Source organism: Lynx canadensis, chromosome D4 (assembly GCF_007474595.2).
Source record: "Lynx canadensis isolate LIC74 chromosome D4, mLynCan4.pri.v2, whole genome shotgun sequence".
Taxonomy (NCBI): Eukaryota; Metazoa; Chordata; class Mammalia; order Carnivora; family Felidae; genus Lynx; species Lynx canadensis.
The window spans coordinates 30,019,934-30,035,357 of record NC_044315.2 but is presented as its reverse complement, the minus strand read 5'-3'; the positions used below and the strand labels follow the sequence as shown (position 1 = coordinate 30,035,357).

Genomic DNA, 15,424 nt, shown 5'->3' with positions numbered 1-15,424 from the left:
TGGAATGCTGGGAATAAGATTGTTTTGTTGTTGTCGTTTTCACTTTTCTTATAAGGTTTGTCTTCTTGAAATTATAATGGACATAGTCACAGCACAAGTAAGGTCAGAAGTAGGACAGAGAATGCTGGGAAGTCTGGTTAGGTCATCAGAGATGACCCTAACAATATGTACAAAAATATAAAATGTAAATAAAAAATAAAATTTTCCTATTTATTTATTTATTTATTTATTTTAAAAACTTTTTTTTAACGTTTATTTATTTTTGAGACAGACAGAGAGAGACAGAGCATGAACAGGGAAGGGGCAGAGAGAGAGGGAGACACAGAATCGGAAGCAGGCTCCAGGCTCTGAGCCATCAGCCCAGAGCCCGACGCGGGGCTCGAACTCATGGACCACGAGATCGTGACCTGAGCTGAAGTCGGACGCTTAACCGACTGCGCCACCCAGGCGCCCCAAAATTTTCCTTTTTAAAATACTTAAAAAAAAAATAAAGCAGGGCCTTGGAAGTTTTGGTTCTTTTTTCCTCCCCTGACGTAGATTTCCAGTGTGGTTTGGATGGGTGGCCAGGTGCACGTGTCACTTGTGGTGGCACCACTGGGTGGGACTGTCCACTGGAGGGTGACCAAGTTTAGCATCTGAGACGGGAAGTGGAGGGTGAATAGGTCACAATGGCCTTTTGTTGTTGTTGTTAAGTTTAACTTTTCCTTTCTTGCTGTCTAGTCACCCTCGTTGGTCTTCTGCTTCTCGGTATGGACATCAACATCCTCATCATCTTCAGCTGCTGTGTGCCCACAGCTGCCTCAGCTTCCTCATCTTCCTCTCCACCCCCTTCCTCGCCATTGCTTTCCTCCTCTTCCTCCTCCCCCTGCCCTTCTCCTTCTTCTTCATCTACCTCATTGTCGGCCTCCTGCTCCCCATTTTCCTCACAAGCTTCCCATCACCAGGTGTGGCTCTTCCAGTCCTCACCTCCTGCACAATTTTCTTCTCTTGCAAGTCCTTGCTGGTCATCCTGAAGCTGGTGCCCGGGGAGTCTGACAGGAGGAGAGCCCCAGTAATCCCATGCAGAGGGTCAAAAGGAAAGGAAGAGGAAGAGAGGCACCTGGGTGGCTCAGTGGGTTAAATGTCAGACTCTTCATTTCAGCTCAAGCCATGGTCTCAGGGTTTGGGAGATCCAGCTCCACTTTGGGTTCTGCGCTAACAGAGCCTACTTGGGATTCTCTCTCTCCCTCTCTCTGTCCCCGTGCTCGGTCTCTCTCTCTGGCTCTCTATCACAAAATAAATAAATAAACTATTTTTTTTTTTTTTTTTTAAGGAAAGCATGAGTTGGAGGACTCTGGCCACAAAACTGCAGGAGTCCAAGGTGGCAGAGGTGGTTGTGGTCAACCGAGAGCAATGTAAACATGGCTTTTCAGAGCAGCCGTTCGGGGGGTGATCCATGTTTTCATCTGTAAAATGGGGGTAATGATGAAGCTGACCTTATTCCAAGAGGTTGTGGTGAGGATCAAGAGAAATAGTACGTTGGGGCGCCTGGGTGGCTCAGTCAGTTGGGTGTCCGACTTTGGCTCAGGTCATGACCTCGTGGTCCATGAGTTTGAGCCCCACTTGGGGCTCTGGGCTGATGGCTCAGAGCCTGGAGCCTGTTTTGGATTCTGTGTCTCCCTCTCTCTCTGACCCTGCCCTGCTCGTGCTCTGTCTCTGTCTCAAAAATAAATAAATGTTAAAAAAAAATTAAAAAAAAAAAAGAGAAATAGTACGTATCAACCATAGAGTCAATGTTGGATAAATGCATCATCGTCATTTTTCAGATGACATGACTGGAAATCAGAGAAAACAAAAGAGGCATGCCTGGGTGGCTCAGCCAATTGAGCCTCTGACTCTAGATTTCGGCTGGAGTCATGATCCCAGGGTTGTGAGATCAAGCCCAGGGTGGGGCTCCACACTGAGCATGAAGCCTGTTTAAGATTCTCTCTCTGCCATGGGGCACCTAGGTGGCTTAGTCGGTTGAGCATCCGACTTCGGCTTAGGTCATGATCTCACAGTTTGTGGGTTCGAGGCCCGCATCAAGCTCTGTGCTGACAGCTTGTTCAGAGCCCACAGCCTGCTTCAGATTCTGTGTCTCCTTCTCTCTCTGCCCCTCCCCTACTCACGCTTTGTCTCACTCTGTTTCTCAAAAATAAATACATGTAAAAAAAAAAAAAGATTCTCTCTCTCCCTCTGCTCCTCTCCCCACCACCCCTGCTCACACTCTTTCTTAAAAAAAAAATTAAAAATTAAAAAATATATTAAAAACAAAAGAAAAAGTCCTTTAAAAGAAGGATTATTAGTGCCAAGAGGGTAAATTCACAGCCTGCATGAATACCATCTCCCTGCTCAGATGTGTCCTCAGAATCGTTCTCAACACAGTTTTCCAGGCAGTAAACACAACTGGGCCTGGCATGTGGGCAGAAACCTCTTTGTCATTTCTGCTCCAAAGACATGGAATTTGAGGTCAGTTGTAGACCTGTAGATTCTGTAGACAGAATCCAATGTAAGTCGCTCTCGGCATATCAAATAAAAACATATTGTACTTTTGATGTCCCCTAAGAGTTATAGAGTTTTTAAAAAAAAAAAATTTTTTTTAACGTTTATTTATTTTTGAGACAGAGACAGAGCATGAACGGGGGAGGGTCAGAGAGAGAGGGAGACACAGACTCTGAAACAGGCTCCAGGCTCTGAGCTGTCAGCACAGAGCCCGACGCGGGGCTCGAACTCACAGACCGCGAGATCGTGACCTGAGCCGAAGTCGGACGCTTAACCGACTGAGCCACCCAGGCGCCCCCCTAGAATTTTTTTTTAATTAGGGGCATAAAATACAAATAATATTTTGCATTTACAAAGTTCTTTGCAATTTGTAAAACATTCAGATAAAGTTAGTAGAGCAGACACTGTTATTCTACTTTCGAAGATGGGAAGATTGAAGGTCAGAGAATTGATGATTTCTCACCAGTAGAAAGCTAGTGAGAAAGAAGCAGGACTTAGGCCCTGGTCTGCAGGTCCATGATCTTGTATCTCTGGTCACCCTTAGAGCCAGAGCCCTCAACAGAAATGCTTTAGAGAACTGGCAGTATAAAATTTTGAAGCAAGCTGGGTACAAATTTTGGGCAAGCTGGTGTACAAATTCTGTAGGAATTTGTCTTCAGTTCCAAAAATGTTTACTTTCTTCAAATTTTCCAGAGATATGTCTCCTTCTTACATACCTTTCTTTTCTCCCTAAATTTGATAATGATAGGGTGTTTAAAATTTTTTTTTTTAACATTTATTTATTTTTGAGACAGAGAGAGACAGAGCATGAACGGGGGAGGGTCAGAGAGAGAGGGAGACACAGAATCTGACGCAGGCTCCAGGCTCTGGGCTGTCAGCAGAGAGCCTGACGCAGGGCTCGAACTCATGGACCGCAAGATCATGACCTTAGCCGAAGTCGGACGCCCAACCGACTGAGCCACCCAGGCACCCCAATGATAGGGTGTTTTGATTAGCTATTGCTACAGAAGAAACCACCCCCAAACTTAGTGACATAAAATAACCACCAGCCACTTACTACATCTCACAATTTTGTGGGTGGGCTGGGCTCTGCTGGGTGTTTCTTTCACATCATGGTGTATTAGCTTGAGCGGTGGTCAACGGAAGGCTTGACCAGGCCAGAATGTCCAGGATTGCTCATTTATATGGCTGCGAATTAGGTTGGCTGTTGGCTGGGAGCTCAACTGGGGTTCTGGAATGGAATGTTCTAGTCCTTTCTAGGTGGCCTCAATAAGTGGAGTGGGCAGGATGGCTGAGTTCCAAGATGGAGTGTCCCAAGTATGTGGAAGCAGAAACTGCTAGTGTCTTATGACCCCATTTAAGATTAAGATTAAAGAAGTTATGCAGCATCACTTCTACTACATTCTGTTGGAAAGAGCAAGTCACTGGCCAGTCCTGATTCAAAAGGGGAAATTGATTTCACTTTTCGATGGGAAGAATGACAATGTATTTGTGGCCATCTTCAATTCATAACGTATGGGCAGAGAAAAAATATGTCTCTGCTGTAAGGAAAACAACAGAGCAAATAAAATGATAAATTACATCTGACGTTCAGCTGTGGTCTGAAGAGATAAGAGAAAGTGTGAGACCATGGCACTGAGGGACAGGCAGGCCTAGGCAACTACTGCCGGGTAGGAATGTGGGCTCACCATTTCCAAAGGACCTCTCAATTTCCAAGAGAAGGCCAGAATATGAATTTTCATGTGAAGCCTCTACTTTTTCCATGTGAGCTCAACTTTTAACATCATACTGCATGGGGCGAATTGACCTGTGAACTTCCAGTTTTCAACATCTGCCTTATACCCTCATGGGACAGCTCGTCCTTTATGTGAAACACCTGTTGGCAAGACAGTTGTGAGCAACCCATTTACCAGAGAATATAATGTCACTGCTTTGTGGTTGGTAATAAAGGGAGGAGAAAAGAACAAGTTAATTATCATGAAGCAGGGTAGTCGCCAGGGGGAAAAGGCATTTCTGTCATTTATTTACTAGTATTTACTAGTAAATAAATAGGACAATAAATCAAAGTCTCATGTCTACCAGAGGAAGCAGCAGTGGCCACAGTTGTGTCAGACACAGGTTTTTATATGATGAACACCTGGGGAAGATGGTTTCCAATTATTTCATGCAACTCTTATCAGATTCCAGGCTGGAGAAGACTAGGGAAAGGGACAAGAAGGGCAGACTGAGTGGGGGGAGCCTAAGAGGAGATGCCCCAGCTCCCGGAGAGATGCGCTGCTGTCTGCAACAGAATGGAAGAAATGGGCAGAAGAGGGACACCCTGGCTCGAGTGGTGTTCAGACCTATGGCCGCCCGAAGTGATCCACCTGCCTGGGCAGGAGGTCCTCACACCCTCCCCAGCCCCACGCTCAATGTCTGGGCCTTTTCTCCCCATGGAAACCAAAGAGCATTCAGTTCAGCAATGGAAAAAAATCTTCCCTGCAGGATAGGGAAGAGACACCCATGTTGAAGAGCTCCCTAAACAGACACTGGCTGTGGCGGGTAGTGGAGAGAACGCTTTGAAATCTGACTCCTGGGATACTGCACACACCAAACAATTCACAACATGTAAGGCCACCGGCGACTTGTGCCTTCTGATGGGAACTCTAGAGGGGACAGAAGCCACACTGGGGATAACATCCTCCTCCAGGGGGCTGCTTGAAGGGTTTCCCAGGGTGGGAATAGGCGCCAGGGATCTCTCCTTGCCTGCCGCCCATCCACACAGTATGTATGGGTACACATGCCAGGGCCTGGTGGGGCGTTTGTGCCTCCATTTGCTCCAGTCGTTCATTCAAGAGGGTTTATGAGCCAGGTGATTCTCCGGGCTCTGGGAACCCAGTCTTGACCTTGAGATGAGTGCAGGCTTTCCCTGCAGGACCTGCACTGCACAGCCCAGGAGGATGGGGTTATAGGTCAGGCATCACCCCCGCTGCTCCCTGACCGCCAGGTGGATTAGGAATGGGGCTGCTGTCCCCATGACCTCAGTGAGCCAGAGGGCCAAAAGGATGTAGGTCATATTTTCCAAATGTAAACAGGAGTTAAAGTTGAAATTAAAAATATATGTATTTTAGTCTCCGCTTTGGGGTGAAAGAGGCAGTCTGGGAGATGTAGTTTGGGTGAGGAAAATATTTTGTTTCTAAATGTTTATGAGGACTGTTGGTCAGGATATTTGAAATTAGGGCCCTCTAGCGAATTCCTGACTATGTGGGATAAAATACTTCTGGGAAGAGCAGTAGAAACATGGAAAACAAAAGAAGAATTGTAATTCTGGGGACAGAATTCTTATTTGTAATATTTATATAGCATATTCATTGCTGGATGGGAAAACTGCCCTTATTTTGTATACGAGCATGAGAAGTAATTAATAACTAATAATAGCTGACATTTGTTGGACTCTTATTCTGTGCCAGATATTATCTTAGTAACTTTGCCTATATTGTCTTATTTAATTCTTGCATCAACCATCTGGGATGGGTACTCTCATCACTCCCAGAGGTAAGACACTCCCCCAAAGTTTCCCAGTTCATAACTGGCAGAACCTAAAATCAAACTCATGAAATCTGAAAGAGAGAGAGAGAGAGAGAGAGAGAGAGAGAGAGGTAGAGGGAGAAGGAATGGGAGATGGAGAGAGAATCCCAAGTAGGCTCCATACTCAGCATGGATTCCAACGTGGGGCTCGATCCTTAGGATCACGAACTGAGCTGAAATTAAGAGTCAGATGCTTAACTGACTGAGATACCTAGGCACCTCTTTTGTATTTCTTTTTTAAAAAGTAATTGCCTTTAAGGAAACATACATACAAATGACTTGGGAAGTGCTTAACACATTCAAAGGAGCAAACTATTTTTGAGCAATCCAATTTCTTAGGTGAAACAACATAGAAGTACAGGACTTTCCCTGTTTATTACAGCAGCTTTGTCCAGGGTGTCTCCAGCAAAGTACTCCACCAGCACTTCCATGAATAAGTACTGCTAGGTTTGGAAACCACGAGGCCATGTGGCTACGTCTTCTAACGTATTTTGTATGACATAATCATTTCCCTAAATCTCTGTGTGCCCCCCTCCCAGCCCATATCAGCACAATTTCATTATAATCTCCAGCCAATTCCATTTTAGCACAATAAAAACTAGCGAGTTAATGGCCAGCAATTGAGGGTTCTGTGGAAAGTTTCATCTGGGAAAAGATATAGAAGATAGAGCTTTTGATCATCTTTGAGAACGCTCTTGCCTGCAGGCTGATGTGGTGGTCTGGACTTCCTCTGTGTTTATAGAACAGCCCTCCCGTGCTGGTCTTCTAGCGCAAAGCCACAGCCACATCTGCAGTGCCTCTGGTTTTAGAGCCTGCAACTGAAGCACTAGAAATGTTACATTTGTCCCCTGTTGCCCACCTCTCATTTTAGGGTTTTTTTTTCCTTCCTATTCCCAAAGGGGGACCATCTATTTTTGGTTAGATAAATGGTTCATCATCTATTGCTGTGGACTTCCTTTTATGATCAATTAGTTTGAGGCTGTCAGCGCCGCTTCAAAGCTACCATGTATCTTTCACACCCCTCTACCCTGTAATTTATAAGCCCTATGGGTTTCAAGAAAAAGAAAAAAAAAAAGAAAGAAAAGAAACCCTCCAGTATTTTTATTAGCTGCTGAAATGCATCAGGATACGTACACTTTGAACTGCACAGAAGATAACCATGCCTGTAATTGGAATAACTCACATCGGTCCCCTCTTGGCTCCCTTTAATAACCTCTGCATTGTTTTATCCCCAGGATTTATTGATGACCTGCAGTACCCTCTCCCAGGCCCCAGCCCACTGGGGTGTTTGTGGGGGAAAGGGCAATGCGCGTGGCCCACTCCCTGACCTGAGCCGCCCCATAAATCAGGGCCTGCATTCGTCTGTGATGGTGAGCCAGATGGCAGCTGTTGTTGGAGGAGCTCAACAGGAATCAAGGCCTGTGATCTTTCCTGTTGCTAACAGGCCTGATTTTTTATGGCTGTCAGCATCCTTGGAATGGCTGAGGGAGGCATGCAGGGAGGCAGGGGGCGGGGGCCCAGTGGCTCTAGATCTCCGCTTTCTTCTCCCAAGGGGGCAAGGCACAAAGGTCTTTCTCTCTTCCTCACTGGCCAGGGGGCTTGGCCTTATACTGTGTTTCTGAAGAAGTTTCCTAGAGTGTGCGAGTGGAAAGCTAAACATAACCAAATACCTTGTTACAAAGGAAAACGGCGGTCAGCTTCCCTTTGCTGTTGGTACATAGGCCCTGAGCATCAACCTACCTGAAAGATGAGTGGCCCTTTCTGTTGGAATATTGTCTAAAACTCAGTAGCTTCTTAAAACATAGTCTTGTTTCCCAAATATCTTTTATATGGAAATAAAAGCAATAAAGCTAGTTGGTGGGTCCAACATTTGGGTTTTTTGCTTTTCCAGAGTGAATGGACAGAAAATTCAGGAAGGATATAAGGGTAAAGGATGAAAAGCAAAGAGCTGGCCAGACTAAAGAAAGAAACCCCAGCTAGTTCTGAGGTACCTGATTAGGGGGTGTTAGCTGCAGAGATCCGGTCATTAAGGTGGAGTTGGACCACAGTGGGTGTACCGGCCTGAACACCAGTGTGGAGTAAACAGTTTATTAACAGTCCTTGTGTGGTCCAACAGCCTGCCTCTAACAGATGCAACCTCCCAGCAAGAACAGAGCCGGCCACAGGGCAGGGCCGTGTGGCCAACACCAAACAGAGCCTACAGAAGCCCAGAGGAGATAGTAATAGAATCCCAGATGCAGCCAAGTAGTTTATAGCACAGGAGAGTGAATCTATTTATTTATTTATGTAGGGCTTGAAGCTAGCCTCAGACCATAGCGACACTAAGCTTACAGATAAAGCAGGCATACCCAAGAAATCACATGCAGAAAGTTCTGGGGGTGGGGGGGAGGTGGACATCCAAGTTCTTAGAAACATTGTGGGTCCACTGAGACTCTTGGCTGTGACAATATTTGCTGCAGTGGGATTTAGCCTGCAGCCAAGTGTCCACTTTTCAAGTGTTGAGTCCAATGGACCACAGGTCCTCTCCCATTTGGGACTGTCTGTAGGCCAGTGTCATGGCTCTTATAATCTCTAGAGGTCTTGCTTGTTTAAGAAAGAAAATTACTGAAACAGCCTCAGGGACAGTTTACCAGTATAAGGCATGTTCAAGACAGGCTGGCCGGAAGAAAACCATTCAGACATTTCCCCCAAAGGGCAGGTGGTCTGCTTTCCTCCAGACCAATCGGGGAAGGGCCTAGGTGCTGTTGTCAAGGGGATCAGGCCACAGGTTAGACCTTCCTGACTAATATCAGGGCAGGTAGGCAGGGGTGAAGATAGGCGTGAAGAATTCTTTTCCCAGAGCCAGGCATTTTGGCTTTCTGAGACACCTGTGAGATGCGCCATTGACTCATAATGTAAAAATGGTGGTCAGACTCTGCCTTCATCTGGGCCCACCTAAGCAGAAGCAGCGGAGGGTACAAACACAGGCAGACATTTTTTACTCCTCCTTGATTCAAGTGCTCTGACCAGGACTATGTTTGAACCCCTCCCATTGTAAAGCTTTCAGGAAGGATTTCCCATGTATGACCCACATGATTATATTGGGCTTTCTGGGGAAGTGCAGAAAGGCATCCACAGAGTGGCCATAGTGAGAGCCCGGGAACCTGAAGAGATAGAAGAGCCGTTGTGGTGGGCAGGATAATGGCCTCTAAGGATGTCCATGTTCTAATCCTTGGAACCTGTGAATATGTTACCTTACATGACAAAATGGGCTTTGCAGGTGCGATGACGTTAGGGGTCTCAAGATGGGACATCATCCTGGTGGGCCCAGTGGAATTGCTAGAGTCCTTAAAAAGGGCAGAGGAGGGAGGAGAGTCAGGGGAGAGGTGACAATGGAAGCAGGGGTTGGCATGATGTGACGGATGGCCAAAGGGGCCAAGAGCCAAGGAATGGGGGCAGCCTCTAGAAGCTGGAGAAACAAGGAAATGGATTCTGTCTTAGAGCAGAACACAGACCTACTGACACCTTGATTTTATCCCAGTGAGATCCATTTTGTATTTCTGATGTCCTAAACTGGAAAGGTAAAAAATTTGTGTTGTTTCAAGCTTCTAAGTTTGCAGTAACAAACTTGTGACAGCAGAAACAGGAAGCAAGTACACTCATCACTTATGAAATGGTTTTTCCATGTGTTCACCTCCCTTGTAAAAAGGCTTTGTTGCCCCTCCTATGATTGGACACCGATGATGTTCTGAACAACTCTGAACAGGTGAGAAATGAAGAAATGAGGGCTAAGAGTAAAGAATCTGTTGTCTGAGAACAGATTCAGTGGCTATTTTAACAATCAGAACAAATAAGCCTTGCATGTGAGACCCAAGGTCAAGAACTAGCAAAGACAGACAAGGGGGCTAGTCAGAGACTCAGCTGGGGAGTTCACTTTCATTCTGGAATAAATATGCTGGCACAGAAGTATTTTCCCCTCGGGCATCTCTGTCCAAGAAAAAAATACTTATTTTTTTCCCTAATTGTTAAATCTGACTTAAGCAAACATACACATGCAAATACATACACAATTTGGTCCTTGTTGAATTTCATTTTACATCTGACATAATGACCTTGGCTTTGTAAAAGCTGTTGAATAGGAAGGCAGTATCTTATAGTGGTTTGAGCGTGGGCTATGGAGTCAGAGAGCTGGGTATGGATAAATGGCCTCTTTTCACATTAATGATTGACCATGGGTAGTTCATCACCATCCCCAAATCCCCATTGCCCCCATGTAAAAGGGGGCTAAATCCTGGTCCCTACATCACAGCATCAATGAAAATATTAAATGACATTGATGTCCTGGGCCCTTATCAGAGTTCTCAGCCCATAGGCACATAGCTGGTGCTCTACAAATATAAACTGGTTATCTTAATAATTATATTTGGTATAACTAAATGTACAGTTTAGTTAATTATTCATTTAACTAAGTTCATAATCTGACCCAAAGGTGATGAAGGTGGCTATGACCAAAAGAGCAAGCATTTGGGGTGCTGGGTGGCTCAGTTGGTGAAGCGTCCCACTCTTGATTTCAGTTGAGGTCATGATCTCACAGTTTATGAGATTTAATCCCGAGGCGGGCTCTGTACTGACAGTGTGGAGCCTGCTTGGCATTCTCTGTCTCCCTCTCTTTCTGCTCCTCCCCCTACTTGCTATAAATAAACATTAAAAAAAAGCATTTATTGATCACTTGCTGTGTGCCAGACATTCTTTGAAATACTTTACCATGCAATAATGGAAGCTCAGGGAATTTGAGTAACTTGCCCAGTCACCTGGCTAGTCAGCAGTGGAACTCGGATTTGAACCCAAGCAGTCTCAGCTTAGAGCCTAACTAACCACTCTGCCATGCTGACTTTCAAGGGATACCCTCTCAAGGCTTATGCCACGATTCCTATAACCACGGGATAACCAGCAGATTCACTTCAGCTCCTGGTTTTCTTATGTTCTATAGGGTCAGTGTGGTGCCCTGGGCATTTTCCTTAAGATTAAATGATGCCGATTAGTATCTTGGAGATGCCATGCAATTAAAATCTTGGCTTCCCAGTGGAATACAGGTGGAGATGTGGGAGAGGGTAAATGATTGTTTGGCCAGGTGAGCTTGAAGCAAGTCTTCCAGGCGTCTCTCCAGCATTGTGGTCAGGGCAATCCCCAGGACTGCTAGTGATAGTTTAGGAATGATTCACTTGGCATTGTATTCTGGACACAGGGTGAGTACTAGGGCACTCACCTTTCGTGGGTAGTCATTTCCATGATTACAGACAAGCATGTGCTTTCCAGGATTCTGGAACATGTGGGTGTAAGGAGCTATAAGTGTGATTTAATACCACTCTCATACTCAACTGGTGGCAGTTTACAGAGAAGCATAGGAAAGACAAGAATCTTCTACTGAAGGAGGCGATATTTAAGAATGATTTCTTTTTCTTTGCTGTCATACTTTGAGTTTAAAACTAACAGTTTATATTCATACAGTAAAGTGAAATGAAATGAAATGAAATGAAATGAAATGAATAATGGGTTCCTGGTGTATTGCAGTGTAATTAGGCTGTCCTTGGAGGTGGAGAATCACCCAGTGCACTAAGTTCAAAGTTCGCACTTTGCTTCAGTAGTAGGGAGGCTGCAGATTCCATTGCATGACAGTAACATTTCAGACGCAGCTTGTGAACCCTGATGGGTTCTGTTGCTATGAATATTATTGCTGTTTGATTATTTTATGTTGAGGCCTGTGTTCTGTTAGTATTTTCAGAATCTTATTTCAGTTTGCACACGTTTTAAATACCAGGAAGAGTTTAATGGGGAAGCCGGGCTTATGGAGGCTTCATAAACTGCAGGAAAACGAGCTGTCCTAGAGTCTTGGTCAGTTTTGTTGCCAATTTGGAGAGCCAGGGACTCTTGTCTCAGAAACAACCAGACAGAACAGCTCAATGCCAGCAGGGGCCTTGGGGAAGAAGTGGGAAAACCTAATGAAACAATGAAACAATGGGTACCCAGGAGGAGCCAAACTAATAGAAACTAAGGACAGAGAAAACTGAATGATAGAATAAATAGGGCAAAGGTGATTTTATACCCTCTCAAGTTCTTCTTGCATACCCACATATGCTACTCAGTACGTCATTCATTCATTCATTCATTCATCAGATTCACTTCCATCTGATCATCACTTTCAGGAAAGATTCAGAAATAATGGATCATCAAAAATAAAAGCCACAGCATGAATGCAATGAGTGAGGGGAACATACAGAAGGCAAACTAAGGCATGAAACTTAACAGAGAAGTTAGGCAAAGGAACATTGTTCTCTCCAGTTCAATACAATCAAATCTCAGAGTGGATCTGGTGGTTGGCCTATGAGCATTTTTTACTTGCTAAAAAAAAAAAAATAGGATAAAAGCAACCACTTTGTTTATTTTCATATTCCTCACTTCCATGTAAATAATGGAAGGATTGGGAAATAAGAGCGGTAAACTCCAGTAGATGAGAAAAAGAAGGGAATTAGCAAGACGTGGGAATCAAATGGGAAGTCACCAGAGGGTGGCTCAGAGAGAGGGGACAAGGAGGAGAGGAAGTCACAGAGAAAGGCTCCACAGAGTATAGCATCACAGAGTGGAAGGAGCCCTGTCTGTACTCTCTAGCATCTCAACGTTCATCAGAAGGATCCATATTCAGTGAAATACTCTTTTAGCTTCTGTCTCCCCATTAGTCTATCAATTTCTCCCTAGGGAAGTTTCTAACCCATAGTACATCCATAAATGCTTGTTGGACTCGGGTCTAAAAACGATAAATGGAAAAACAAGTACAAGGAAAACATGTGTGAGATAGAGATGATGGAAAATAATAGTAAGGGACAAAAGGAAAGAGACATCTTTCAGGTGTTGGTTTGGATCTTTCCTGACCGTTCTAGAATCAAGTGCCCCTCCTGTAGGTTTCCCCAGCACTGTGCACTTCCTTCACCGCAGTCTATGGTGGCCTGGTCTGTGTCCACCCGACTCTCTTCCCCAATGGACTTCAAGCTTTGAGCAGATGGCAAGTGTACCCATCTGGCTCATTAGGGTGTTCTAGAAGCTAGCGTGGTGAATGGCTTCTTGTAGTTGTTCAATCTATATTATTTTGAATGAATAAGAAAATGAGGCAAAAGTTTTAACTCATCATGAAGAATCTCATGATGAAATAAGGAAATTTGTTCTCAAAACACCTGAGGGCATGAAAAGGTGTTTAGGCACCTCTGAATGAAGAGATTTATTTTGAAAATTAAAAAAAAAATTAAGGCTCTTTGGTGAAAAAGCAGGGAAAGCTGCTATAATAATAAAGATGTGTAGTATGATCTGGAATTTTGGTTTCTTTATCTTTAAAATAAATTAACTCATCACCATATCCTTTTTGGGAGGGTTCAATGACACTGTGTGTAGAGTGTTGAGCGTTTACAATTTATTGGCCTTTACAATGAAGACTGGTAAGTTGAATGAGATAGAAGCCCAATTTGAAGTGATTTATGAGAAAGAAAGGGGGGGTTGCTTTCCTGGCTTGTGTACCCAGGCCAAGAGGATGGCAGAAGGGGGCAGTATGGGTGAACCCCAGATTCTCTTGGTGTCTCCACAACTCTGGCTGTCTCCACAAACCTGTCACTGTGGCCACCAGCAGCTCCAGACTCATGTCAACAGTTTCACAGACAGAGAGGGAAATGGGGCTTCTCTCTATGGGCCCCAATTCAACAAAGCCCGAGAAGGTCTGTGATGAGCCCCACACAGTTATGTCCTCACCTCCTATGCTCCACACCATGCTCAGGAACCTGATGTACCATGGATGCCCTACTCTGGGGCACATGCTCACCTTTCAAAAGAGGGCCAAAGCATTGCAGAAATCATTATAGGCCAGGAACTCATCCCAATTTCTGTCTCTGATATTCAGTAAATGGAAGCTATTAATGATAGAAGCAGTAACAACAAAATGCAGTGAAGGAAGTGAAGGAGAGGAAATGACCAACTTTTCCCTCAATTTTTCCACTTTATTCTTAGTTTAATAGCATGGACCTGCCCCTGGCTTTATATCTCAATCCCTACTCTGTATCTGAAAGCTTAAAAAATTGGAAGTCACATACTGCACTTTGTAAATAACAATGTTCCAATTTGATCAATCTGCCAGCCACACTCAAGGTAACTGGCATCTTGTAGCCACTTCCCTTTTCCCTCCTCCTCTTGTTTGAATAAGTAAGTGTCAAGTTCCACAGAAGGAGGCAACATGCCTCCTGTTTTCTTTTGTGTACCTTGCCTTACCCACAGAGTACTGTGTTCCCAGGAAGTGTTTATTGAGTGCTTTTTAATAATTGAATGAACAAGCAAATGGATGAGCAAGCATGAATGGTGTTGCAAGATGAAACTCATGTGTCAAAAGTTTTCTCTAAAAGTAACTTGAGGTGCCTGGCTGGCTCAGTCAGAAGAGCAGGGGACTCTTGAGTTTTAGCCCAAGGTCGGGTGTAGAGATTACTTAAGAAAATAAAAAACTTTAAAAAATAAAAGATAAAGTAGAAATAACTCACTGAAAATAATTAAAAATTCTGCCTTAGAAAATATGTCTCCTAAGCCAGTTAAACATATTTGTTGGATGACTAAGATGTACAGATCCGTGAGTTTGGCACACTTCCTGAAGATTTGGCCTCTGAAAAGTTTCCAATTAATGACTTCTTATTGTTTGTAAAGTAAGCTATTTTAATATTTCTCAGTGAAAGATTAATTTATCCCCTCGTATTTCAATTCTGAGCTGTTTTTGCTAATCCTACAAGTAAAACGTAGTCTGAAAAGGCAGCATGGAAATCCAAAGAACACATTTACAAAAGAGCTCATCAACAAGGGAACATTAACACAGTGCCCTTGAATAGCTAAGTTCCGGGGGGCAACCAGCAAAGGAATGAATCAATTCATGTGCAATCAGTCCTGAAATGTTTCCTGAACGAGGTGAGTTTGGAGTCATATTTTAAGGGAAGTTAGAACTGTGCACTGAAATTTGGAGTGGGGACAGGAAACTGGAAAAAGGAATCATCTAGTCACAAACATGAATTTTAAAACAAGACCGATAGATCTCTTTCTCCCTGTCCTTAGGAAAATACATTACCTCTGAGATTAATGAGGGGAAGTGGGGGTGCGAGAGCAGATGGAGGAAACTCGTGGGCAGTTGCTCAGTGAGCCCCCTCCTCCCTCTGGGCTGTTTCCAAAAGCAGGATCGCTGTGAGACGTCGGCACCAGGAGGAGGATATGAGACATTGGGACTAGAGTAGCTGGAGTTTGAACACTGTCAGGATGCTGACAGGCTGTGAAACTCGGCATCTCTCAA

General features: G+C 44.3%; 1 long non-coding RNA gene across 1 annotated transcript; it reads left to right on the top strand.

Moving 5' to 3' along the window:
• Positions 1-853: 853 nt before the first annotated feature.
• On the top strand, positions 854-14,538 carry LOC115499772. The gene is made up of 3 exons (XR_003964289.1): positions 854-958; positions 11,685-11,690; positions 14,528-14,538. It is a non-coding gene; the product is annotated as an uncharacterized LOC115499772 (long non-coding RNA).
• The last annotated feature ends 886 nt before the right edge of the window (positions 14,539-15,424 follow it).